At 42.8% G+C, this 13,846-nt stretch overlaps 1 protein-coding gene across 3 annotated transcripts in view; it reads right to left on the bottom strand.

The window, feature by feature from the left end:
* The window catches only part of LOC121538782 (fibronectin type III domain-containing protein 5-like), a 55,699-nt gene that overhangs the window by 21,228 nt on the left and 20,625 nt on the right, over nt 1-13,846 (bottom strand). The gene's annotated exons all lie outside the window — the stretch shown is intronic.

Here is a 13,846-nt window from a genome sequence, read left to right as displayed (position 1 = left end):
GAAGAGCTGTGGCCTGATTCATTATTCACATCCATTCAGCATAATTATATGATTCATAAGAAATACAACTGCAATCAAATCTAGAGTGGGGTTGAATTTTGAATAGCCTTACAATTAAGGGTAGAGTTTTCAATAGGTTCACATTTAGCATCAGTCTCTCTCTCTCTTGCTCTCTCTCACTCTCTCTCTCTCTGAGTACGTTTACATGCAGACTTATAATGTAATTTTAAATTGATTATGGCCATAGCCGCGGGAAGATGTTTGGGGGTGATGCAAAAAAAATTGCCTGCCCTACAGAAGGCTATATTGGTCCGCTAATGCAGAACTAGTAAAGGCCCAGTGCACTACTTTTGCGGCTATGATTATGGCAGTAGGCAGAGTATGGAAATAGTCATGTAAACACTTTACCCTGCTTATCTTAATCAGCGTAAGGCCAAAATCGAAATAAGCATATGCCGATTAAAACACATGGTTTTCTGAGCAATCTTTAGAATTATTAGGACATGTAAACAGCTTAATCAGCGTTCCAGGGGTGTATTTGTGCCATCACCGGTAGCGCAAGCCTCCCTCTTATGGGCGAGTGAAGTGAGTTCGAAAAAACCCGAAAGTATGCATCTTAGAAAAAAAAATCACATACAAACTGTCCGAACACAAAAATAACATGGTCTCTGTGGTAAAACGTTTATTTTGATTGTCGAGTTTATTTAAGTCCCATCAGATTTGAGATATATCCATGTAAACAGGATTATTAGGGAAATTGTTCTTCTTGCAAAGCATGTAAAAGTTTTCAATTAACTATTATATTAATCTGACTATCCACAATAATCGTATTACTGTGTGCATCTATTATTGTGTGCATGTAGTCGTGCTCTCTGTCTCTATCTTTCTCTTCTCTCTCTCTATCTCTCTGCTCTCTTTCACTCTCTCTTTTTATCCCTTTCTCTCTCTCTGTCTCTGTCTCTCTCTCTCTCTCTCTCTCTCTCTCTATCTCTCAATTCAATTCAATTTCAATTTAAAGGCTTTATTGGCATGAGAAACGTGTGTTAACATTGCCAAAGCAAGTGAAGTAGATAGTAAACAAAAGTGAAATAAACAATAAATATGAACAGTAAACATTACACTCAGAAGTTTCAAAAGAATAAAGACATTTCAAATGTCATATTATGTATATATACAGTGTTGTAACAATGTACAAATAGTTAAAGTACAAATGGGAAAATAAATAAACATAAATATGGGTTGTATTTACAATGGTGTTTGTTCTTCACTGGTTGCCCTTTTCTTGTGGTAACAGGTCACAAATCTTGCAGCTGTGATGGCACACTGTGGTTTTTCACCCAGTAGATAAGGGAGTTTATCAAAATTGGGTTTGTTTTCGAATTCTTTGTGGATCGCTGTAATCTGAGGGAAATATGTGTCTCTAATATGGTCATACATTTGGCAGGAGGTTAGGAAGTGCAGCTCAGTTTCCAGCTCATTTTGTGGGCAGTGTGCACATAGCCTGTCTTCTCTTGAGAGCCAGGTCTGCCTACGGCGGCCTTTCTCAATAGCAAGGCTATGCTCACTGAGTCTGTACATAGTCAAAGCTTTCCTTAAGTTTGGTCAGTCACAGTGGTCAGGTATTCTGCCACTGTGTACTCTCTGTTTAGGGCCAAATAGCATTCTAGTTTGCTCTGTTTTTTTGTTTGTTCTTTCCAATGTGTCAAGTAATTCTCTTTTGTTTTCTCATGATTTGGTTGGGTCTAATTGTGTTGTTGTTGTTGTTGTCCTGGGGCTGTGTGGGGTCTGTTTGTGTTTGTGAACAGAGCCCCAGGACAAGCTTACTTAGGGGACTCTTCTCTCTCTCTCTCTCTCTCTCTCTCTCTCTCTCTCTCTCTCTCTCTCTCTCTCTCTCTCTCTCTCTCTCTCTCTCTCTCTCTCTCTCTCTCTCTCTCTCTCTCTCTCTCTCTCTCTCTCTCTCTCTCTCTCTCTCTCTCTCTCTCTCTCTCTCTCTCTCTCTCTCTCTCTCTCTCTCTCTCTCTCTCTCTCTCTGCTCTCTCTCTCTCTCTCTCTCTCTCTCTCTCTCTCTCTCTCTGTCTCTCTCTCTCTCTCTCTCTCTCTCTCTCTCTCTCTCTCTCTCTCTCTCTCTCTCTCTCTCTCTCTCTGTCTCTCTCTCTCTCTCTCTCTCTCTCTCTCTCTCTCTCTCTCTCTCTCTCTCTCTCTCTCTCTCTCTCTCTCTCTCTCTCTCTCTCTCTCTCTCTCTCTCTCTCTCTCTCTCTCTCTCTCTCTCTCTCTCTCTCTCTCTCTCTCTCTCTCTCTCTCTCTCTCTCTCTGTCTCTCTCTCTCTCTCTCTCTCTCTCTCTCTCTCTCTCTCTCTCTCTCTCTCTCTCTCTTCTCTCTCTGTGTCTCTCTCTCTCTCTCTCTCTCTCTCTCTCTCTCTCTCTCTCTCTCTCTCTCTCTCTGTCTCTCTCTGTCTCTCTCTCTCTCTCTCTCTCTCTCTCTCTCTCTCTCTCTCTCTCTCTCTCTCTCTCTCTCTCTCTGTCTCTCTCTCTCTCTCTCTCTCTCTCTCTCTCTCTCTCTCTCTCTCTGTCGTCTCTCTCTCTCTCTCTCTCTCTCTCTCTCTCTCTCTCTCTCTCTCTCTCTCTCTCTCTCTCTCTCTCTCTCTCTCTCTCTCTCTCTCTCTCTCTCTGTCTCTCTCTCTGTCTCTCTCTCTCTCTCTCTCTCTCTCTCTCTGCTCTCTCTCTGTCTCTCTCTCTCTCTCTCTCTCTCTCTCTCTGTCTCTCTCACTCCTCTCTCTCTCTCTCTCTGTCTCTCTCTCTCTCTCTCTCTCTGCTCTCTCTCTCTGTCTCTCTCTCTCTCTCTCTCTCTCTCTCTCTCTCTCTCTGTCTCTCTCTCTCTCTGTCTCTCGCGCTCTCTCTTTCTCTCTCTCTCTCTCTGCTCTCGCTCTCTCTCCCTCTCTCCCCCTCTCTCTGTTCAAACCCAGCCATGTTAATAAACCCGTACTGCATTATGGATGATTAGCACAGAACTAGGTCAAGGAAGTGGGATGTTGCCATGAATTACAGTGTATGTGAGTGTGTGCGAGTGTGTGCATGCGTGCGTGTGTGCGTTCATGTGTGTACTGTATTCAGATGTTTACACCTGGCGACATACTTGCTCAATAAGTGAGCATATGATTTTATGATTACAAATGAATGAGAGATCAAAACCCAGCTGGAGTAGGTACATACCAACAGAGGCTTGAATGAGGCTTTCAATTCATACATTCCATATAGTGAATGCGAGGTTCATAATAAGGGCTTCCCTGAATGAACAGAGGGGTTTGGTTGTGATGACTCATGGGATGGGGGAGTGTCTGCAGAGTAAATTCAAATACAATCTCCCAGTGGCTTTGTTGGAGATGTACTCCTGGCCAAACATCCCAAATGGAACAGTGCTACTTTTGACCAGAGCCCAATGGTCCTTGATCAAAAGTGTAATGTGGCCCAGCCCCCAAACAACTCCGATGCTTATAAAAGGGTCTTAGATTCATTGTCTCTTTCTCTTTTGTTCCTGACCTGCACTGGTGAGATACACTCTCTCTTTCTTTCTCTCTCCACTCCAGGGAGTCTTGGAGCATGGCCTTTCAGGCTGACTTCTCTCTCTCTCTCTCTCTGATCATGCCTAGAATAATGCCTTGCAATGTTTGTTAATGCTTTGTAACTTAAGCTTTATGCCTTGTATGTGAATTCATTTATTTTACAATGATATTAAATCTACTTGTATTTAGAATTCCATTCTCAGACCTTTCTTGATGACATATTACTGTAACTCAACTATAGTCTCTTGCATATTTCTAAATCATCTTTATGGAGTCAGATAATTCATGTAGCCCTTTCCTGCAGTCAATGTACCTAGTGGCCTCATGGGTGGAATGTTATTAGTATTTTTCATAATTTAATCATTAATAAACATTATTTTTTTTAAACAGCCGAAAATGTGGTGTTTCTATGTCAAACTGTTTGTTATATTTCAGTCTTCTGTGATGTATATAAAGTGTAATATTGGGATGCAAACTAAACAATTTAATACATTTCAACTCTGTATCTAACATGGTACAGGTGTCTTCTTTTTTTTAAGCCCATAACCATGTGTGTGAGGTGTATACTTTTGTTTCAAGGTAGATTTGTTTAAGACTACCAAGAAACACTCTGTGTGACCCTGATTTAGCCCACTGCAATATACTTTGTTAACATATTAATTGCATAGTCTTATCACAAGTCACATAGGAGGTAGATATACAGTGGGGGAAAAAAGTATTTAGTCAGCCACCAATTCTGCAAGTTCTCCCACTTAAAAAGAAGAGAGAGGCCTGTAATTTTCATCATAGGTACAAATTCCAGAAAATCACATTGTAGGATTTTTAATGAATTTATTTGCAAATTATGGTGGAAGATAAGTATTTGGTCACCTACAAACAAGCAAGATTTCTGGCTCTCACAGACCTGTAACTTCTTCTTTAAGAGGCTCCTCTGTCCTCCACTCGTTACCTTTATTAATGGCACCTGTTTGAACTTGTTATCAGTATAAAAGACACCTGTCCACAATCTCAAACAGTCACACTCCAAACTTCACTATGGCCAAGACCAAAGAGCTGTCAAAGGACACCAGAAACAAAATTGTAGACCTGGACCAGGCTGGGAAGACTGAATCTGCAATAGGTAAGCAGCTTGGTTTGAAGAAATCAACTGTGGGAGCAATTATTAGGAAATGGAAGACATACAAGACCACTGATAATCTCCCTCGATCTGGGGCTCCACGCAAGATCTCACCCCGTGGGGTCAAAATGATCACAAGAACGGTGAGCAAAAATCCCAGAACCACACGGGGGACCTAGTGAATGACCTGCAGAGAGCTGGGACCAAAGTAACAAAGCCTACCATCAGTAACACACTACGCTGCCAGGGACTCAAATCCTGCAGTGCCAGATGTGTCCCCCCTGCTTAAGCCAGTACATGTCCAGGCCCGTCTGAAGTTTGCTAGAGTGCATTTGGATGATCCAGAAGAGGATTGGGAGAATGTCATATGGTCAGATGAAACCAAAATAGAACTTTTTGGTAAAAACTCAACTCGTCGTGTTTGGAGGACAAAGAATGCTGAGTTGCATCCAAAGAACACCATACCTACTGTGAAGCATGGGGGTGGGAAACATCATGCTTTGGGGCTGTTTTTTCTGCAAAGGGACCAGGACGACTGATCCGTGTAAAGGAAAGAATGAATGGGGCCATGTATCGTGAGATTTTGAGTGAAAACCTCCTTCCATCAGCAAGGGCATTGAAGATGAAACGTGGCTGGGTCTTTCAGCATGACAATGATCCCAAACACACCGCCCGGGCAACGAAGGAGTGGCTTCGTAAGAAGCATTTCAAGGTCCTGGAGTGGCCTAGCCAGTCTCCAGATCTCAACCCCATAGAAACTCTTTGGAGGGAGTTGAAAGTCTGTGTTGCCCAGCGACAGCCCCAAAACATCACTGCTCTAGAGGAGATCTGCATGGAGGAATGGGCCAAAATACCAGCAACAGTGTGTGAAAACCTTGTGAAGACTTACAGAAAACGTTTGACCTGTGTCATTGCCAACAAAGGGTATATAACAAAATATTGAGAAACTTTTGTTATTGACCAAATACTTATTTTCCACCATAATTTGCAAATAAATTCATTAAAAATCCTACAATGTGATTTCCTGGAGAAAAAAATTCTCATTTTGTCTGTCATAGTTGACGTGTACCTATGATGAAAATTACAGGCCTCTCTCATCTTTTTAAGTGGGAGAACTTGCACAATTGGTGGCTGACTTTTCGTCTTTTGAGCTTCTAGTCATGAAATCTATGCAGCCTACTCAATCACTTTTTATAGCTACTGTTTACAGGCCTCCTGGGCCATATACAGCGTTCCTCTCTGAGTTTCCTGAATTCCTATCAGACCTTGTAGTCATAGCAGATCATATTCTAATTTTTGGTGATTTTAATATTCACATGGAGAAGTCCACAGACCCACTCCAAAAGTATTTCGGAGCCATCATCGACTCAGTGGGTTTTGTCCAACATGTCTCTGGACCTACTCACTGCCACAGTCATACTCTGGACCTAGTTTTGTCCCATGGAATAAATGTTGTAGATCTTAATGTTTTTCCACAAAATCCTGGACTATCGGACCACCATTTTATTACGTTTGCAATCGCAACAAATAATCTGCTCAGACCCCAACCAAGGAGCATCAAAAGTCGTGCTATAAATTCTCAGACAACACAAAAATTCCTTGATGCCCTTCCAGACTCCTTCTGCCTACCCAAGGACGTCAGAGGACAAAAATCAGTTAACCACTTAACTGAGGAACTCAATTTAACCTTGCGCAATACCCTAGATGCAGTTGCACCCCTAAAAACGAAAAACATTTGTCATAAGAAACTAGCTCCCTGGTATACAGAAAATACCCGAGCTTTGAAGCAAGCTTCCAGGAAATTGGAACGGAAATGGCGCCACACCAAACTGGAAGTCTTCCGACTAGCTTGGAAAGACAGTACCGTGCAGTACCGAAGAGCCCTCACTGCTGCTCGATCATCCTACTTTTCCAACTTAATCGAGGAAAATAAGAACAATCCAAAATTTCTTTTTGATACTGTTGCAAAGCTAACTAAAAAGCAGCATTCCCCAAGAGAGGATGGCTTTCACTTCAGCAGTAATAAATTCATGAACTTCTTTGAGGAAAAGATCATGACCATTAGAAAGCAAATTACGGACTCCTCTTTGAATCTGCGTATTCCTCCAGGGCTTAGCTGTCCTGGATCTGCACAGCTCTGCGAGGGCCTGGGATCGGGAGAGACACTTAAGTGTTTTAGTACTATATCTCTTGACACAATGATGAAAATAATCATGGCCTCTAAACCTTCAAGCTGCATACTGGATCCTATTCCTACTAAACTGCTGAAGGAGCTGCTTCCTGTGCTTGGCCCTCCTATGTTGAACATAATAAACAGCTCTCTATCCACCGGATGTGTACCAAACTCACTAAAAGTGGCAGTGATAAAGCCTCTCTTGAAAAAGCCAAACCTTGACCCGGAAAATATAAAAACTATCGGCCTATATCGAATCTTCCATTCCTCTCAAAAATTTTAGAAAAGCTGTTGCGCAGCAACTCACTGCCTTTCTGAAGACAAACAATGTATACGAAATGCTTCAGTCTGGTTTTAGACCCCATCATAGCACTGAGACTGCACTTGTGAAGGTGGTAAATGACCTTTTAATGGCGTCAGACCGAGGCTCTGCATCTGTCCTCGTGCTACTAGACCTTAGTGCTGCCTTTGACACCATCGATCACCACATTCTTTTGGAGAGACTGGAAACCCAAATTGGTCTACACGGACAAGTTCTGGCCTGGTTTAGATCTTACCTGTCGGAAAGATATCAGTTTGTCTCTGTGAATGGTCTGTCCTCCGACAAATCAACTGTACATTTCGGTGTTCCTCAAGGTTCCGTTTTAGGACCACTATTGTTTTCACTATATATTTTACCTCTTGGGGATGTTATTCGAAAACATAATGTTAACTTTCACTGCTATGCGGATGACACACAGCTGTACATTTCAATGAAACATGGTGAAGCCCCAAAATTGCCCTCGCTAGAAGCCTGTGTTTCAGACATAAGGAAGTGGATGGCTGAAAACTTTCTACTTTTAAACTCGGACAAAACAGAGATGCTTGTTCTAGGTCCCAAGAAACAAAGAGATCTTCTGTTAAATCTGACAATTCATCTTGATGGTTGTAAAGTCGTCTCAAATAAAACTGTGAAGGACCTCGGCGTTACTCTTGACCCTGATCTCTCTTTTGACGAACATATCAAGACTGTTTCAAGGACAGCTTTTTTCCATCTACGTAACATTGCAAAAATCAGAAATGTTCTGTCCAAAAATGATGCAGAAAAATTAATCCATGCATTTGTTACTTCTAGGTTAGACTACTGCAATGCTCTACTTTCCGGCTACCCAGATAAAGCACTAAATAAACTTCAGTTAGTGCTAAATACGGCTGCTAGAATCCTGACTAGAACCAAGAAATTTGATCATATTACTCCAGTGCTAGCTTCCGTACACTGGCTTCCTGTTAAGGCAAGGGCTGATTTCAAGGTTTTACTGTTAACCTATAAAGCGTTACATGGGCTTGCTCCTACCTATCTTTCCGAGTTGGTCCTGCCGTACATACCAATACGTACGCTACGGTCACAAGACGCAGGCCTCCTAATTGTCCCTAGAATTTCTAAGCAAACAGCGGGAGGCAGGGCTTTCTCCTATAGATCTCCATTTTTATGGAACAGTCTGCCTACCCATGTGAGAGACGCAGACTCGGTCTCAACCTTTAAGTCTTTACTGAAGACTTATCTCTTCAGTAGGTCATATGATTGAGTGTAGTCTGGCCCAGGAGTGTGAAGGTGAACGGAAAGGCTCTGGAGCAACGAACAGCCCTTGCTGTCTCTGCCGGGCCGGTTCCCCTCTCTCCACTGGGGTTCTCTGCCTCTAACCCTGTTACAGGGGCTGAGTCACTGGCTTGCTGGTGCTCTTTCATGCCGTCCCTAGGAGGGGTGCGTCACTTGAGTGGGTTGAGTTACTGACGTGATCTTCCTGTCTGGGTTGGCGCCCCCCCTTGGTTTGTGCTGTGGTGGAGACCTCTGTGGGCTATACTCGGCCTTGTCTCAGGATTGTAAGTTGGTGGTTGAGGATATCCCTCTAGTGGTGCGGGGGCTGTGCTTTGGCAGAGTGGGTGGGGTTATATCCTTCCTGTTTGGCCCTGTCCGGGGTTTCTTCGGATGGGGCCACAGTGTCTTCGGACCGCTCCTGTCTCAGCCTCCAGTATTTATGCTGCAGTAGTTTATGTGTCGGGGGGCTGGGGTTAGTTGGTTATACCTGGAGTACTTCTCCTGTCTTATCCAGTGTCCTGTGTGAATTTAAGTATGCTCTCTCTAATTCTCTCGTTCTCTCTTCTCTCTGAGAACCTGAGCCCTAGGACCATACGTCAGGACTACCGGGCATGCTGACACCTTGCTGTCCCCAGTCCGCCTGGCCTTGCTGCTATTCCAGTTTCAACTGTTCTGCCTGCGGTTATGGAACCCCTACCTGTCCCAGACCTGCTGTTTTCAACTCTTAATGATCGGCTATGAAAAGCCAACTGAGATTTATTCCTGATTATTATTTGACCATGCTTGTCACTTATGAACATTTTTGAACATCTTGGTATGGTTCTGTTATAATCTCCACCCGGCACAGCCAGAAGAGGACTGGCCACCCCTCATAGCCTGGTTCCTCTCTAGGTTTCTTCCTAGGTTTTGGCCTTTCTAGGGAGTTTTTCCTAGCCACCGTGCTTCTACACCTGCATTACTAGCTGTTTGGGGTTTTAGGCTGGGTTTCTGTACAGCACTTCGAGATATTAGCTGATGTACGAAGGGCTATATAAAATAAAATTGATTGAAAATTGATTGATTGACTAAATACTTTTCTTCCCCACTGTAATATGTATACATATCAAATATTACCACGCTACAAAAGTAGTGCAATATAAAGGGAATAGGGTGCCATTTGGGATGTACTCCTCTTCTGTAGTTTGGCCTGCTGTTGACACAAAGAATAACAACAGATGAGAGGTGAATGCAGTGTGAAGCGCCTTGTTCTAGTGCAGAGCACCAAACACCAACCACCAAATCTCAGGTGGATGTTTTTACATGTTGGTTTTGGGTTGCTGTTCGTTTCTTTTGACTCTAGAGTTTGTGTTTGTTTGTTTGGGATTCTGTAAAAAGCTGCAGGGAAGTGTAACCCAGGCAGGCTGGTCGGCTGGCATGCAGGCAGCACCGTAAACGAGCCTGTGTGACAGATCACACTCATTGTCTCTTTATTAATCATAATGTGGGTTGGTCCCACTGCTCTCCAGGGACTGGCAGTGGAGACACACAGCAACCAGCACTAAACCAACTCCCCGGTCTAAATGTGCTGTGACAGACAGTGTTTAGTTCCCAACGTCGTCAGCTGGGGGATACATACATTTCTGTGACTGTGACACAAATCAGTTGTTTGTGCATTCGCACGCATGGATGCACGCAAACACGCACGCACACACACACATTTGCTTTGTGTATTGTCAGTTCTGTGCATGATAACCCAACTTGTGAATGAGTGGTTATGACGGAGCAGGAGAGCGAGACAGACAGACAGACAGAGTACTTCCAGTCACTGAGTCAGTTTGATTAAAGTAAATCTGATTGTTCTCCGTTTGGCTCTATGACGCCCCACAAAAAATGATATGTGATGACATTGAATCAACCTGGAAAACTGATAGGATTTGCAAAAAGTCGTCAATGTAAGGGAATTTCGTATATATTTTCAACATAACTTATTTTTTTGTTGACTTCACATTGAATTCACATTAGTTGACAAATAAACCAAATGCACATCAAAACTAGATGTTGAACTGACGTCTGTGCCCAGTGGGTAGGCATGTTAGTGCAGTATAATGAGATGTGTGATTTACAACAGTCAGAATGACACCCTGATTATAATGACAAGCAGTGGTGTTTTTTTTTTTTTTGCACCGACAGATGTATCCACCTGAATAGCTTATCATTATAGAATATGCATAAAATACATTCTCCAATTGCAACGTCTTGTCACGACTTCCGCCGAAGTTGGTGCCTCTCCTTGTGCGGGCGGCTATCGGCGGTCGTCGTCACCGGCTTTCTAGCTGCCACCGATCTACGTTTCTGTTTTCCATTTGTTTTGTCTTGTTTGTACACACCTGGCTCCCATTGCATTATGATTATTTCCCTATTTAACCCTCTGGTTCCAACATGGTTTTGTGAGTGTTTGTTTGTTGTGTTGTGTCATACACTTTTGTGAGCTGGTGTGTTTTCCCTGTGTGGAAATTAGTGTTAGTTTTTTTAGAGTAAAGTATGTCGTGTACTCAGTTCTGTGTCCTGCGCCTGACTCCGTCCAACCGATGCACATTTGACACATGACACGTCTGACCCACACATACTGTCTCAAGAAAAATGTATATTTTTAATACCCTCAAACACCAAGTTAGGCATAGGCTACCTAATTTAAAAATAGGCCATCATCACTGTCAATCGTGAATTATAATTATTTATGGTTTACTGGTGAAATGTCCAAACTGCATCTCCATGCCAATCATTTGATTGATCTCAATCAGTTTCATGGGAATATGCATTTAGATCTTCTTGAATTACTGTTTCGTGAGCAAATTAGGGCAGATGGTGTTAACAAACTATTAGCCTTTCTTGTAGTTTGTTTAAATCAAAGCATATTTCCTGCCTAGTGGCGCGCACTGTTGAGTTTTGGCGCATGTGAAAAAAAAAAAAAACTATTCAGCTTCAGCTAACCATCCTAAAATCTTACTAGAAATGAGGAAGTGTTTTTGGTGTAACAGTAGGCCTACTAAGCTATGGTAATACAGTTGAAGTCGGAAGTTTACATACACTTAGGTTGGAGTCATTAAAACTCGTTTTTCAACCACTCTTGTTAACGAACTATAGTTTTGGCAAGTCGGTTAGGACATCTACTTTGTGCATGACACAAGTAATCTTTCCAACAATTGTTAACAGACAGATTATTTCACTTATAATTCACTGTATCACAATTCCAGTGGGTCAGAAGTTTACATACACTAAGTTGACTGTGCCTTTAAACAGCTTGGAAAGTTCCAGAAAATGATGTCATGGCTTTAGAAGCTTCTGATAGGCTAATTGACATCATTTGAGTCGATTGGAGGTGTACCTGTGGATGTATTTCAAGGCCTACCTTCAAACTCAGTGCCTCTTTGCTTGACATCATGGGAAAATCAAAATAAATCAGCCAGACCTACACAAGTCTGGTTCATCCTTGGGAGCAATTTCCAAACGCCTGAAGGTACCATGTTCATCTGTACAAACAATACTACGCAAGTATAAACACCATGGGACCACGCAGCCGTCATACCGCTCAGGAAGGAGTCGCGTTCTGTCGCCTAGAGATGAACGTACTTTGGTGCGAAAAGTGCAAATCAATCCCAGAACAACAGCAAAGGACCTTGTGAAGATGCTGGAGGAAACAGGTACAAAAGCATCTATATCCACAGTAAAACGAGTCCTATATCGACATAACCTGAAAGGCCTCTCAGCAAGGAAGAAACCACTGCTCCAAAACCACAATAAAAAAGCCAGACTACGGTTTGCATCATGAGGAAGGAAAATTATGTGGATATATTGAAGCAACATCTCAAGACATCAGTCAGGAAGTTAAAGCTTGGTCGCAAATGGATCTTCCAATTGGGCAATGACCCCAAGCATACTTCCAAAGTTGTGGCAAAATGGCTTAAGGACAACAAAGTCAAGGTATTGGAGTGGCCATCACAAAGCCCTGACCTCAATCCTATAGAAAATGTGTGGGCAGAACTGAAAAAGCATGTGCGAGCAAGGAGGCCTACAAACCTGACTCAGTTACACCAGCTCTGTCAGGAGGAATGGGCCAAAATTCACCCAACTTATTGTGGGAAGCTTGTGGAAGGCTACCCGAAACGTTTGACCCAAGTTAAACAATTTAAAGGCAATGCTACCAAATACTAATTGAGTGTGTGTAAACCTCTGACCCACTGGGAATGTGATTAAAGAAATAAAAGCTGAAATAATTCATTCTCTCTACTATTATTCTGACATTTCACATCCTTAAAATAAAGTGGTGATCCTAACTGACCTAAAACAGGGAATTTTTACTAGGATTAAATGTCAGGAATTGTGAAAAACTGAGTTTAAATGTATTTGGCTATGGTGTATGTAAACTTCCGATGTATATTCGGTTCTGTTATGTAAAATGCAAATTAATCATTATGTGATCTTGCCAGACAATGATTCAGCTTTGATCTAACTTTACTAAACAAGCAACATGGTGAGAAGTGACAATCTTCTATTTGTAATAATAATAATAACTGATGAGTAGGACTATTAGGCGTAGACAACAGATCTTGATGAGATGTCATTTTAATCGATTGGAGCACCCTTCGTGGTGCTGAAAGGACAACACCAGGATCGTGCAATGATGTTAAAGAAGTTTAACCAACTTGTGGTGCTGAAGGATAGCTCTGCACATTCGGTCAGTTCAGGAACAAACAACAATAATTTGCAGTAGGCCTATAGCCTACAACTACATGGTATGGCTATTTGTAGGCTATAGCCTTATGTAAATACCTACAGCTTAATATCATTGTACTGTTTGCGACGGGAGCGTTATTGCTAGTAGGCATTTCATTGTATTGGGAAAGGGGATACCTAGTCAGTTGCACAACTGAACGCATTCAACCGAAATGTGTTTTCAGCATTTAACCCAACCCATCTGAATCAGAGATGTGTTGGGGGCTGCCTTAACCGAGGTCCACGTCATCGGTGCCCGGGGAGCAGTTGTTGTTAGGGGTTAACTGCCTTGCTCAAGGGCAGAACAGCAGATCTTTCCACCATGCCGGCTCGGTGTGGCATATCAAGAAACTGATCAAATAAAATCAAATAAAATGTTAATAGTCCGGGTAGCCATGATTACCTGTTCAGGAGTCTTATGGCTTGGGGGTAGAAGCTGTTAAGAAGCCTTTTGGACCTAGACTTGGCGCTCCGGTACAGCTTGCCATGCGGTAGCTGAGAGAACAGTCTATGACTAGGATGGCTAGAGTCTTTGACACCGCCTGGCATAGAGGTCCTGGATGGCAGGAAGCTTGGCCCCAGTGATGTACTGGGCCGTACACACTACCCTCTGTAGTGCCTTGCGGTCGGAGGCCGAGCAGTTGCCATACCAGTTGCCATACCAGGCAG

This window comes from Coregonus clupeaformis, chromosome 25 (assembly GCF_020615455.1).
Source record: "Coregonus clupeaformis isolate EN_2021a chromosome 25, ASM2061545v1, whole genome shotgun sequence".
Lineage (NCBI taxonomy): Eukaryota > Metazoa > Chordata > Actinopteri > Salmoniformes > Salmonidae > Coregonus > Coregonus clupeaformis.
Note: the sequence above shows the minus strand (reverse complement) of the source record. Positions and strands in the feature narration are given on the sequence as shown.